General features: G+C 44.1%; 1 pseudogene; it reads right to left on the reverse strand.

Annotated features, from left to right (window-relative positions):
- Nucleotides 1-1,304: 1,304 nt before the first annotated feature.
- On the reverse strand, nucleotides 1,305-9,469 carry LOC129849037 (complement C1q-like protein 2; annotated as a pseudogene).
- Nucleotides 9,470-10,876: the final 1,407 nt, after the last annotated feature.

Raw genomic sequence — 10,876 nt, forward strand, 5'->3', positions numbered from 1 at the left:
TGGTTTCTTTGCAGCAATTCGACCATGAAGGCCTGATTCACACAGTCTCCTCTGAACAGTTGATGTTGAGATGTTGATGCAGTTAACTCTAATGAACTTATCCTCTGTAGCAGAGATAACTCTGGGTCTTCCTTTCCTGTGGCGGTCCTCATGAGAGCCATGTCTTAAAGTCATGATGGACTGTCGTTTCTCTTTGCTTATTTGAGCTGTTCTTGCCATAATATGGACTTGGTCTTTTACCAAATAGGACTATCTTCTGTATACCCCCACCAACCTTGTCACAATACAACTGATTGGCTCAAACGCATTAAGAAGGAAATAAATTCCACAAATTAACTTTGAACAAGGCACACCTTAATTGAAATGCATTCCAGGTGACTACCTCATGATGCTGGTTGAGAGAATGCCAAGAGTGTGCAAAGCTGCCATCAAGGCAAAGGGTGGCTACTTGGAAGAATCTCAAATATAAAATATATTTTGATTTGTTTAACACTTTTTTGGTTACTACATGATTCCATATGTGTTATTTCATAGTTGTGATGTCTTCACTATTATTCTACAATGTAGAAAATAGTAAAAATAAAGAAAAACCTGTTGAATGAGTAGGTGTGTCCAGACTTTTGACTGGTACTGTATATATATCAGTAGAGCCTGCTGAGGGGAGAACGGCTCATAATAATGACTGGAATGGAGTGAATGGAATGGTATCAAGAACATGGTTTCATGTGTTTGATACCACTCCATTCCAGTCGCTATTATGAGCCGTCCTCCCCTCAGCAGCCTCCACTGATATATATCTAGAGAGAGTCCAGTCCAGTCCAATCTGTTGCTCGGAGGTCTGGCTGTAACAACCATGCTTTCTGTTCTGTCTGTGCTGAATGATCTGGTTGTAAAATACAGTTGTCTTATACCTTACAGCACTTGAATGACTTTAGACTGTAGCATCTCCCTCATTTAGACTTTGCCATGCTGGCAGAATGTTTGTAAACGTCATGAGAAAAAGGAATAAACAATTCAACAGTTCCATTGAGGTGTTATGTGGATGAGGTTCTATTTCAGGAACTAGCACATATCAGTATTGAGGACCAGCCAGGGAGAGGATTCACTGGGCCATTCAAGAACCCTGCATACTTTTGTCGTCATCTGGAAAATGAAGTCAAATTTAGAACATAGAACAGAAGACACTGGTCATTAGTTATTACATCACGTTGAATGGACGGGTCGTTATGAGAAAATTCATGGCTCTTTGAACTCTGATTCAGCGTCTGATTTCATCACAGCTTTTGTTTTGGTTCTCTCTGGCCTCACATAGGGAAGAGCAGGAAGCCACTGAAGGGGCAACGTTTATTTGAATCTTCATAGAGACCATAGCCTGAGGGAAGGTAGATGTAGATTAAGTCCCCCTCCTGCAGAGTCACTGCATTAGATATATACTGATGCACTTCCTGGCTATTCTACTGATTTGACAATATTTCATGCTACTTATTCTTAAATAAGGATACACCCATATATGCCGATGTGCAGACGTCCATGCCAGAGAATCTGAAGTAGTGAACTCCTCTCAATGGGACTGTGAAGACATCTGCAGGGAGAGATCAACACTGTCTCTCATGAACACTGGAGCAGCCTGTGAGTGATGTAGGTGTCTGTTCCTAATGTCATATACGTAGCAGCAGTACCTGTCACTGGACTGTAGGTGTCTGTTACTAATGTCATATACGTAGCAGCAGTACCTGTTAGTGATGTAGGTGTCTGTTACTAATGTCATATACGTAGCAGCAGTACCTGTCACTGGGCTGTAGGTGTCTGTTACTAATGTCATATACGTAGTAGCAGTACCTGTCACTGGACTGTAGGTGTCTGTTACTAATGTCATATACGTAGCAGCAGTACCTGTTAGTGATGTAGGTGTCTGTTACTAATGTCATATACGTAGTAGCAGTACCTGTCACTGGACTGTAGGTGTCTGTTACTAATGTCATATACGTAGCAGCAGTACCTGTTAGTGATGTAGGTGTCTGTAACTAATGTCATATACGTAGCAGCAGTACCTGTCACTGGACTGTAGGTGTCTGTTACTAATGTCATATACGTAGCAGCAGTACCTGTTAGTGATGTAGGTGTCTGTAACTAATGTCATATACGTAGTAGCAGTACCTGTCACTGGGCTGTAGGTGTCTGTTACTAATGTCATATACGTAGCAGCAGTACCTGTCACTGGACTGTAGGTGTCTGTTACTAATGTCATATACGTAGCAGCAGTACCTGTCACTGGACTGTAGGTGTCTGTTACTAATGTCATATACGTAGCAGCAGTACCTGTCACTGGACTGTAGGTGTCTGTTACTAATGTCATATACGTAGCAGCAGTACCTGTTAGTGATGTAGGTGTCTGTTACTAATGTCATATACGTAGCAGCAGTACCTGTTAGTGATGTAGGTGTCTGTTACTAATGTCATATACGTAGTAGCAGTACCTGTCACTGGACTGTAGGTGTCTGTTACTAATGTCATATACGTAGTAGCAGTACCTGTCACTGGACTGTAGGTGTCTGTTACTAATGTCATATACGTAGAAGCAGTACCTGTCACTGGACTGTAGGTGTCTGTTACTAATGTCATATACGTAGCAGCAGTACCTGTCACTGGGCTGTAGGTGTCTGTTACTAATGTCATATACGTAGCAGCAGTACCTGTTAGTGATGTAGGTGTCTGTAACTAATGTCATATACGTAGCAGCAGTACCTGTTAGTGATGTAGGTGTCTGTAACTAATGTCATATACGTAGCAGCAGTACCTGTTAGTGATGTAGGTGTCTGTTACTAATGTCATATATGTAGTAGCAGTACCTGTCACTGGACTGTAGGTGTCTGTTACTAATGTTATATACGTAGCAGCAGTACCTGTCACTGGGCTGTAGGTGTCTGTTACTAATGTCATATACGTAGCAGCAGTACCTGTCACTGGGCTGTAGGTGTCTGTTACTAATGTCATATACGTAGCAGCAGTACCTGTCACTGGACTGTAGGTGTCTGTTACTCATGTCATATACGTAGCAGCAGTACCTGTCACTGGGCTGTAGGTGTCTGTTACTAATGTCATATACGTAGCAGCAGTACCTGTCACTGGACTGTAGGTGTCTGTTACTAATGTCATATACGTAGCAGCAGTACCTGTCCCTGGACTGTAGGTGTCTGTTACTAATGTCATATACGTAGCAGCAGTACCTGTCACTGGACTGTAGGTGTCTGTTACTAATGTCATATACGTAGCAGCAGTACCTGTCACTGGACTGTAGGTGTCTGTTACTAATGTCATATACGTAGTAGCAGTACCTGTCACTGGACTGTAGGTGTCTGTTACTAATGTCATATACGTAGCAGCAGTACCTGTCACTGGACTGTAGGTGTCTGTTACTAATGTCATATACGTAGCAGCAGTACCTGTTAGTGATGTAGGTGTCTGTTACTAATGTCATATACGTAGCAGCAGTACCTGTTAGTGATGTAGGTGTCTGTTACTAATGTCATATACGTAGCAGCAGTACCTGTCACTGGGCTGTAGGTGTCTGTAACTAATGTCATATACGTAGTAGCAGTACCTGTCACTGGACTGTAGGTGTCTGTTACTAATGTCATATACGTAGCAGCAGTACCTGTCACTGGACTGTAGGTGTCTGTAACTAATGTCATATACGTAGCAGCAGTACCTGTTAGTGATGTAGGTGTCTGTAACTAATGTCATATACGTAGTAGCAGTACCTGTCACTGGACTGTAGGTGTCTGTTACTAATGTCATATACGTAGCAGCAGTACCTGTCACTGGACTGTAGGTGTCTGTAACTAATGTCATATACGTAGCAGCAGTACCTGTCACTGGACTGTAGGTGTCTGTAACTAATGTCATATACGTAGCAGCAGTACCTGTCACTGGACTGTAGGTGTCTGTTACTAATGTCATATACGTAGCAGCAGTACCTGTTAGTGATGTAGGTGTCTGTAACTAATGTCATATACGTAGCAGCAGTACCTGTCACTGGACTGTAGGTGTCTGTTACTAATGTCATATACGTAGAAGCAGTACCTGTCACTGGGCTGTAGGTGTCCGTAACTAATGTCATATACGTAGCAGCAGTACCTGTTAGTGATGTAGGTGTCTGTTACTAATGTCATATACGTAGAAGCAGTACCTGTCACTGGACTGTAGGTGTCTGTAACTAATGTCATATACGTAGCAGCAGTACCTGTTAGTGATGTAGGTGTCTGTTACTAATGTCATATACGTAGCAGCAGTACCTGTCACTGGACTGTAGGTGTCTGTAACTAATGTCATATACGTAGCAGCAGTACCTGTTAGTGATGTAGGTGTCTGTTACTAATGTCATATACGTAGCAGCAGTACCTGTCACTGGACTGTAGGTGTCTGTTACTAATGTCATATACGTAGCAGCAGTACCTGTCACTGGACTGTAGGTGTCTGTAACTAATGTCATATACGTAGCAGCAGTACCTGTTAGTGATGTAGGTGTCTGTAACTAATGTCATATACGTAGCAGCAGTACCTGTTAGTGATGTAGGTGTCTGTTACTAATGTCATATACGTAGTAGCAGTACCTGTCACTGGACTGTAGGTGTCTGTTACTAATGTTATATACGTAGCAGCAGTACCTGTCACTGGGCTGTAGGTGTCTGTTACTAATGTCATATACGTAGCAGCAGTACCTGTCACTGGGCTGTAGGTGTCTGTTACTAATGTCATATACGTAGCAGCAGTACCTGTCACTGGACTGTAGGTGTCTGTTACTAATGTCATATACGTAGCAGCAGTACCTGTCACTGGGCTGTAGGTGTCTGTTACTAATGTCATATACGTAGCAGCAGTACCTGTCACTGGACTGTAGGTGTCTGTTACTAATGTCATATACGTAGCAGCAGTACCTGTCCCTGGACTGTAGGTGTCTGTTACTAATGTCATATACGTAGCAGCAGTACCTGTCACTGGACTGTAGGTGTCTGTTACTAATGTCATATACGTAGTAGCAGTACCTGTCACTGGACTGTAGGTGTCTGTTACTAATGTCATATACGTAGCAGCAGTACCTGTCACTGGACTGTAGGTGTCTGTTACTAATGTCATGTACGTAGCAGCAGTACCTGTCACTGGGCTGTAGGTGTCTGTAACTAATGTCATATACGTAGCAGCAGTACCTGTCACTGGGCTGTAGGTGTCTGTAACTAATGTCATATACGTAGCAGCAGTACCTGTTAGTGATGTAGGTGTCTGTAACTAATGTCATATACGTAGCAGCAGTACCTGTTAGTGATGTAGGTGTCTGTAACTAATGTCATATACGTAGCAGCAGTACCTGTCACTGGGCTGTAGGTGTCTGTAACTAATGTCATATACGTAGCAGCAGTACCTGTCACTGGACTGTAGGTGTCTGTTACTAATGTCATATACGTAGAAGCAGTACCTGTCACTGGGCTGTAGGTGTCCGTAACTAATGTCATATACGTAGCAGCAGTACCTGTTAGTGATGTAGGTGTCTGTTACTAATGTCATATACGTAGCAGCAGTACCTGTCACTGGACTGTAGGTGTCTGTAACTAATGTCATATACGTAGCAGCAGTACCTGTTAGTGATGTAGGTGTCTGTTACTAATGTCATATACGTAGCAGCAGTACCTGTCACTGGACTGTAGGTGTCTGTTACTAATGTCATATACGTAGCAGCAGTACCTGTCACTGGACTGTAGGTGTCTGTAACTAATGTCATATACGTAGCAGCAGTACCTGTTAGTGATTTAGGTGTCTGTTACTAATGTCATATACGTAGCAGCAGTACCTGTTACTGGACTGTAGGTGTCTGTTACTAATGTCATATTCGTAGCAGCAGTACCTGTCACTGGACTGTAGGTGTCTGTAACTAATGTCATATACGTAGCAGCAGTACCTGTCACTGGACTGTAGGTGTCTGTAACTAATGTCATATACGTAGCAGCAGTACCTGTCACTGGACTGTAGGTGTCTGTTACTAATGTCATATACGTAGCAGCAGTACCTGTCACTGGACTGTAGGTGTCTGTTACTAATGTCATATACGTAGCAGCAGTACCTGTCACTGGGCTGTAGGTGTCTGTTACTAATGTCATATACGTAGCAGCAGTACCTGTCACTGGACTGTAGGTGTCTGTAACTAATGTCATATACGTAGCAGCAGTACCTGTTAGTGATGTAGGTGTCTGTTACTAATGTCATATACGTAGCAGCAGTACCTGTCACTGGACTGTAGGTGTCTGTTACTAATGTCATATACGTAGCAGCAGTACCTGTCCCTGGACTGTAGGTGTCTGTAACTAATGTCATATACGTAGCAGCAGTACCTGTCACTGGACTGTAGGTGTCTGTTACTAATGTCATATACGTAGCAGCAGTACCTGTCACTGGACTGTAGGTGTCTGTTACTAATGTCATATACGTAGCAGCAGTACCTGTCACTGGACTGTAGGTGTCTGTTACTAATGTCATATACGTAGCAGCAGTACCTGTCACTGGACTGTAGGTGTCTGTAACTAATGTCATATACGTAGCAGCAGTACCTGTTAGTGATGTAGGTGTCTGTTACTAATGTCATATACGTAGCAGCAGTACCTGTCACTGGACTGTAGGTGTCTGTAACTAATGTCATATACGTAGCAGCAGTACCTGTCACTGGACTGTAGGTGTCTGTTACTAATGTCATATACGTAGCAGCAGTACCTGTTAGTGATGTAGGTGTCTGTAACTAATGTCATATACGTAGCAGCAGTACCTGTTAGTGATGTAGGTGTCTGTTACTAATGTCATATACGTAGCAGCAGTACCTGTCACTGGACTGTAGGTGTCTGTAACTAATGCCATATACGTAGCAGCAGTACCTGTCACTGGGCTGTAGTTGTCTGTTACTAATGTCATATACGTAGCAGCAGTACCTGTCACTGGACTGTAGGTGTCTGTTACTAATGTCATATACGTAGCAGCAGTACCTGTCACTGGACTGTAGGTGTCTGTTACTAATGTCATATACGTAGCAGCAGTACCTGTCACTGGACTGTAGGTGTCTGTTACTAATGTCATATACGTAGCAGCAGTACCTGTCACTGGACTGTAGGTGTCTGTTACTAATGTCATATACGTAGCAGCAGTACCTGTTAGTGATGTAGGTGTCTGTAACTAATGTCATATACGTAGTAGCAGTACCTGTCACTGGACTGTAGGTGTCTGTTACTAATGTCATATACGTAGCAGCAGTACCTGTCACTGGACTGTAGGTGTCTGTAACTAATGTTATATACGTAGCAGCAGTACCTGTCACTGGACTGTAGGTGTCTGTTACTAATGTCATATACGTAGCAGCAGTACCTGTCACTGGACTGTAGGTGTCTGTAACTAATGTTATATACGTAGTAGCAGTACCTGTCACTGGACTGTAGGTGTCTGTTACTAATGTCATATACGTAGCAGCAGTACCTGTCACTGGACTGTAGGTGTCTGTTACTAATGTCATATACGTAGCAGCAGTACCTGTCACTGGACTGTAGGTGTCTGTTACTAATGTCATATACGTAGCAGCAGTACCTGTCACTGGACTGTAGGTGTCTGTAACTAATGTTATATACGTAGTAGCAGTACCTGTCACTGGACTGTAGGTGTCTGTTACTAATGTCATATACGTAGCAGCAGTACCTGTCACTGGACTGTAGGTGTCTGTTACTAATGTCATATACGTAGCAGCAGTGTCTGTCACTGGGCTGTAGGTGTCTGTTACTAATGTCATATACGTAGAAGCAGTACCTGTCACTGGACTGTAGGTGTCTGTTACTAATGTCATATACGTAGCAGCAGTACCTGTCACTGGACTGTAGGTGTCTGTTACTAATGTCATATACGTAGCAGCAGTACCTGTCACTGGACTGTAGGTGTCTGTTACTAATGTCATATACGTAGCAGCAGTACCTGTCACTGGACTGTAGGTGTCTGTTACTAATGTCATATACGTAGCAGCAGTACCTGTTAGTGATGTAGGTGTCTGTTACTAATGTCATATACGTAGCAGCAGTACCTGTCACTGGACTGTAGGTGTCTGTTACTAATGTCATATACGTAGCAGCAGTACCTGTTAGTGATGTAGGTGTCTGTTACTAATGTCATATACGTAGCAGCAGTACCTGTTAGTGATGTAGGTGTCTGTTACTAATGTCATATACGTAGCAGCAGTGTCTGTCACTGGACTGGAGGTGTCTGTTACTAATGTCATATACGTAGCAGCAGTGTCTGTCACTGGGCTGTAGGTGTCTGTAACTAATGTCATATACGTAGCAGCAGTACCTGTCACTGGACTGTAGGTGTCTCTAACTAATGTTATATACGTAGCAGCAGTACCTGTCACTGGACTGTAGGTGTCTGTTACTAATGTCATATACGTAGCAGCAGTACCTGTCACTGGACTGTAGGTGTCTGTAACTAATGTCATATACGTAGCAGCAGTACCTGTTAGTGATGTAGGTGTCTGTTACTAATGTTATATACGTAGCAGCAGTACCTGTTAGTGATGTAGGTGTCTGTTACTAATGTCATATACGTAGCAGCAGTACCTGTCACTGGGCTGTAGGTGTCTGTTACTAATGTCATATACGTAGCAGCAGTACCTGTCACTGGACTGTAGGTGTCTGTAACTAATGTCATATACGTAGCAGCAGTACCTGTTAGTGATGTAGGTGTCTGTTACTAATGTCATATACGTAGCAGCAGTACCTGTCACTGGGCTGTAGGTGTCTGTTCCTAATGTCATATACGTAGCAGCAGTACCTGTTAGTGATGTAGGTGTCTGTTACTAATGTCATATACGTAGCAGCAGTACCTGTCACTGGACTGTAGGTGTCTGTTACTAATGTCATATACGTAGCAGCAGTACCTGTATATGGGTTATAGGTGTTGCCGATGTTTGAAGACCTTGGTGTAGATCAGTTGGGTCTCAGTATTGAAAGGTCCTTCTTTTCTTGAGTTAGTCAAACCAGCAGAGAAGGCCAGCTTTGGTCTGTCTCTGAGCACGAATAGTTCTATAAGTTACTGTATGTTGAGTAAGATAAACTCATAAAATGAACATATTCCCACACCACATTAGATACAATGAGTTTCTGAAAGTCTTTGTTTGTCTTACCTGTGTTCTCTCTCTTCAGCCCCTCCACTTCCCCTTTCAGTTCCTCCACCTCTCTCTCGCTGGCTGTCACTCTGGTCCCCATGGCTGACAGTTCAGCTGCGTGGGCCAGAATTATGGGAATAATATCTAGAGCTCTTGATCTGATGTCTAGAGCTCAAATAAACTAATGATGAATTCAACACACTTTTCCCGACTACAATAGTCAAATGAAAGGAAGCTGCCTCATGTTAGCTGCATTCTCTCCTTCTGCAGCTCCTCCACCTCTCCTTTCAGCTCCTCCACCTCTCCTTTCAGCTCCTCCACCTCTCCTTTCAGCTCCTCCACCTCTCCTTTCAGCTCCTCCACCTCTCCTTTCAGCTCCTCCACCTCTCCTTTCTGCTCCTCCACCTCTCCTTTCAGCTCCTCCACCTCTCCTTTCTGCTCCTCCACCTCTCCTTTCAGCTCCTCCACCTCTCCTTTCAGCTCCTCCACCTCTCCTTTCAGCTCCTCCACCTCTCCTTTCAGCTCCTCCACCTCCACCATGTCTCTCAGCTCCACTCTCTGTTCCACCACCATGTTCCTCAGCTCCACTCTCTGTTCCACCACCATGTTCCTCAGCTCCTCTCTCTGTTCCACCACCATGTCTCTCAGCTCCACTCTCTGTTCCACCACCATGTTCCTCAGCTCCACTCTCTGTTCCACCACCATGTCTCTCAGCTCCACTCTCTGTTCCACCACCATGTTCCTCAGCTCCACTCTCTGTTCCACCACCATGTTCCTCAGCTCCACTCTCTGTTCCACCACCATGTTCCTCAGCTCCACTCTCTGTTCCAGCACCATATTCCTCAGCTCCACTCTCTGTTCCACCACCATGTCTCTCAGCTCCACTCTCTGTTCCACCACCATGTTCCTCAGCTCCTTCAGTTCAGTCCAGATGTCAGGCTGGGTGGTCAACGGTTCAGAAACACTCTCCCTGCTCTCTCCCCCTTCGCTGTGACCCTGTAGAGCACATATGTCAGAGTCAAGGCCCGCGGGCCACATCCGGCCCGCGAGAAGGTTTTTTACGGCCCCTGGGATGATCTTGATTTATTATTAGAACCGGCCCGCAGACCGCAGCAAGCCGGCAGCCCGCAGATCTTTTACACGCACCAATACTACATTTCCCACAATGCAACGGTGACGCACCGAGCAGTAGGCTGCTTCATTTCAATATTTATTGGCACAGCAGTCGTCAGCATCACAGTAAAATTAACTTTCAGATACCCATCAAAAATGGCAAAACGGAAGGATATGGACATGGAACAAAGGCTACAAAAGGCAGAGGAATTAAAACGAGGCCTCAAATCTCGACAGGCTCTGTTCAAAAAAGCCAAATCACAAGGCCAGGCTGCTGTCAAGGCCAGTTTTATTTTGGCAGAAGAGATCGCTAAATCAGCCCGGCCATTTACGGAGGGGGATTTCATCAAAAACTGCATGATTAAAGTTTGTGACGAAGTTTGCCCAGAAAAAAGGCAACTCTTTTTAAATGTGAGTCTGAGCAGAAACACCATTGCCGAGAGAGTAGACCAGTTGTCCATCAATCTAAAAGAGCAGCTTGTGAAAAAGGGAAAAGATTTCATTGCATATTCCTTGGCTGTGGATGAGAGCACCGACATTTCTGACATTGCCCAGTTGTCAATTTTCATCCGCGGAGTGGAC

Source organism: Salvelinus fontinalis, unplaced genomic scaffold (assembly GCF_029448725.1).
Source record: "Salvelinus fontinalis isolate EN_2023a unplaced genomic scaffold, ASM2944872v1 scaffold_1340, whole genome shotgun sequence".
NCBI lineage: Eukaryota > Metazoa > Chordata > Actinopteri > Salmoniformes > Salmonidae > Salvelinus > Salvelinus fontinalis.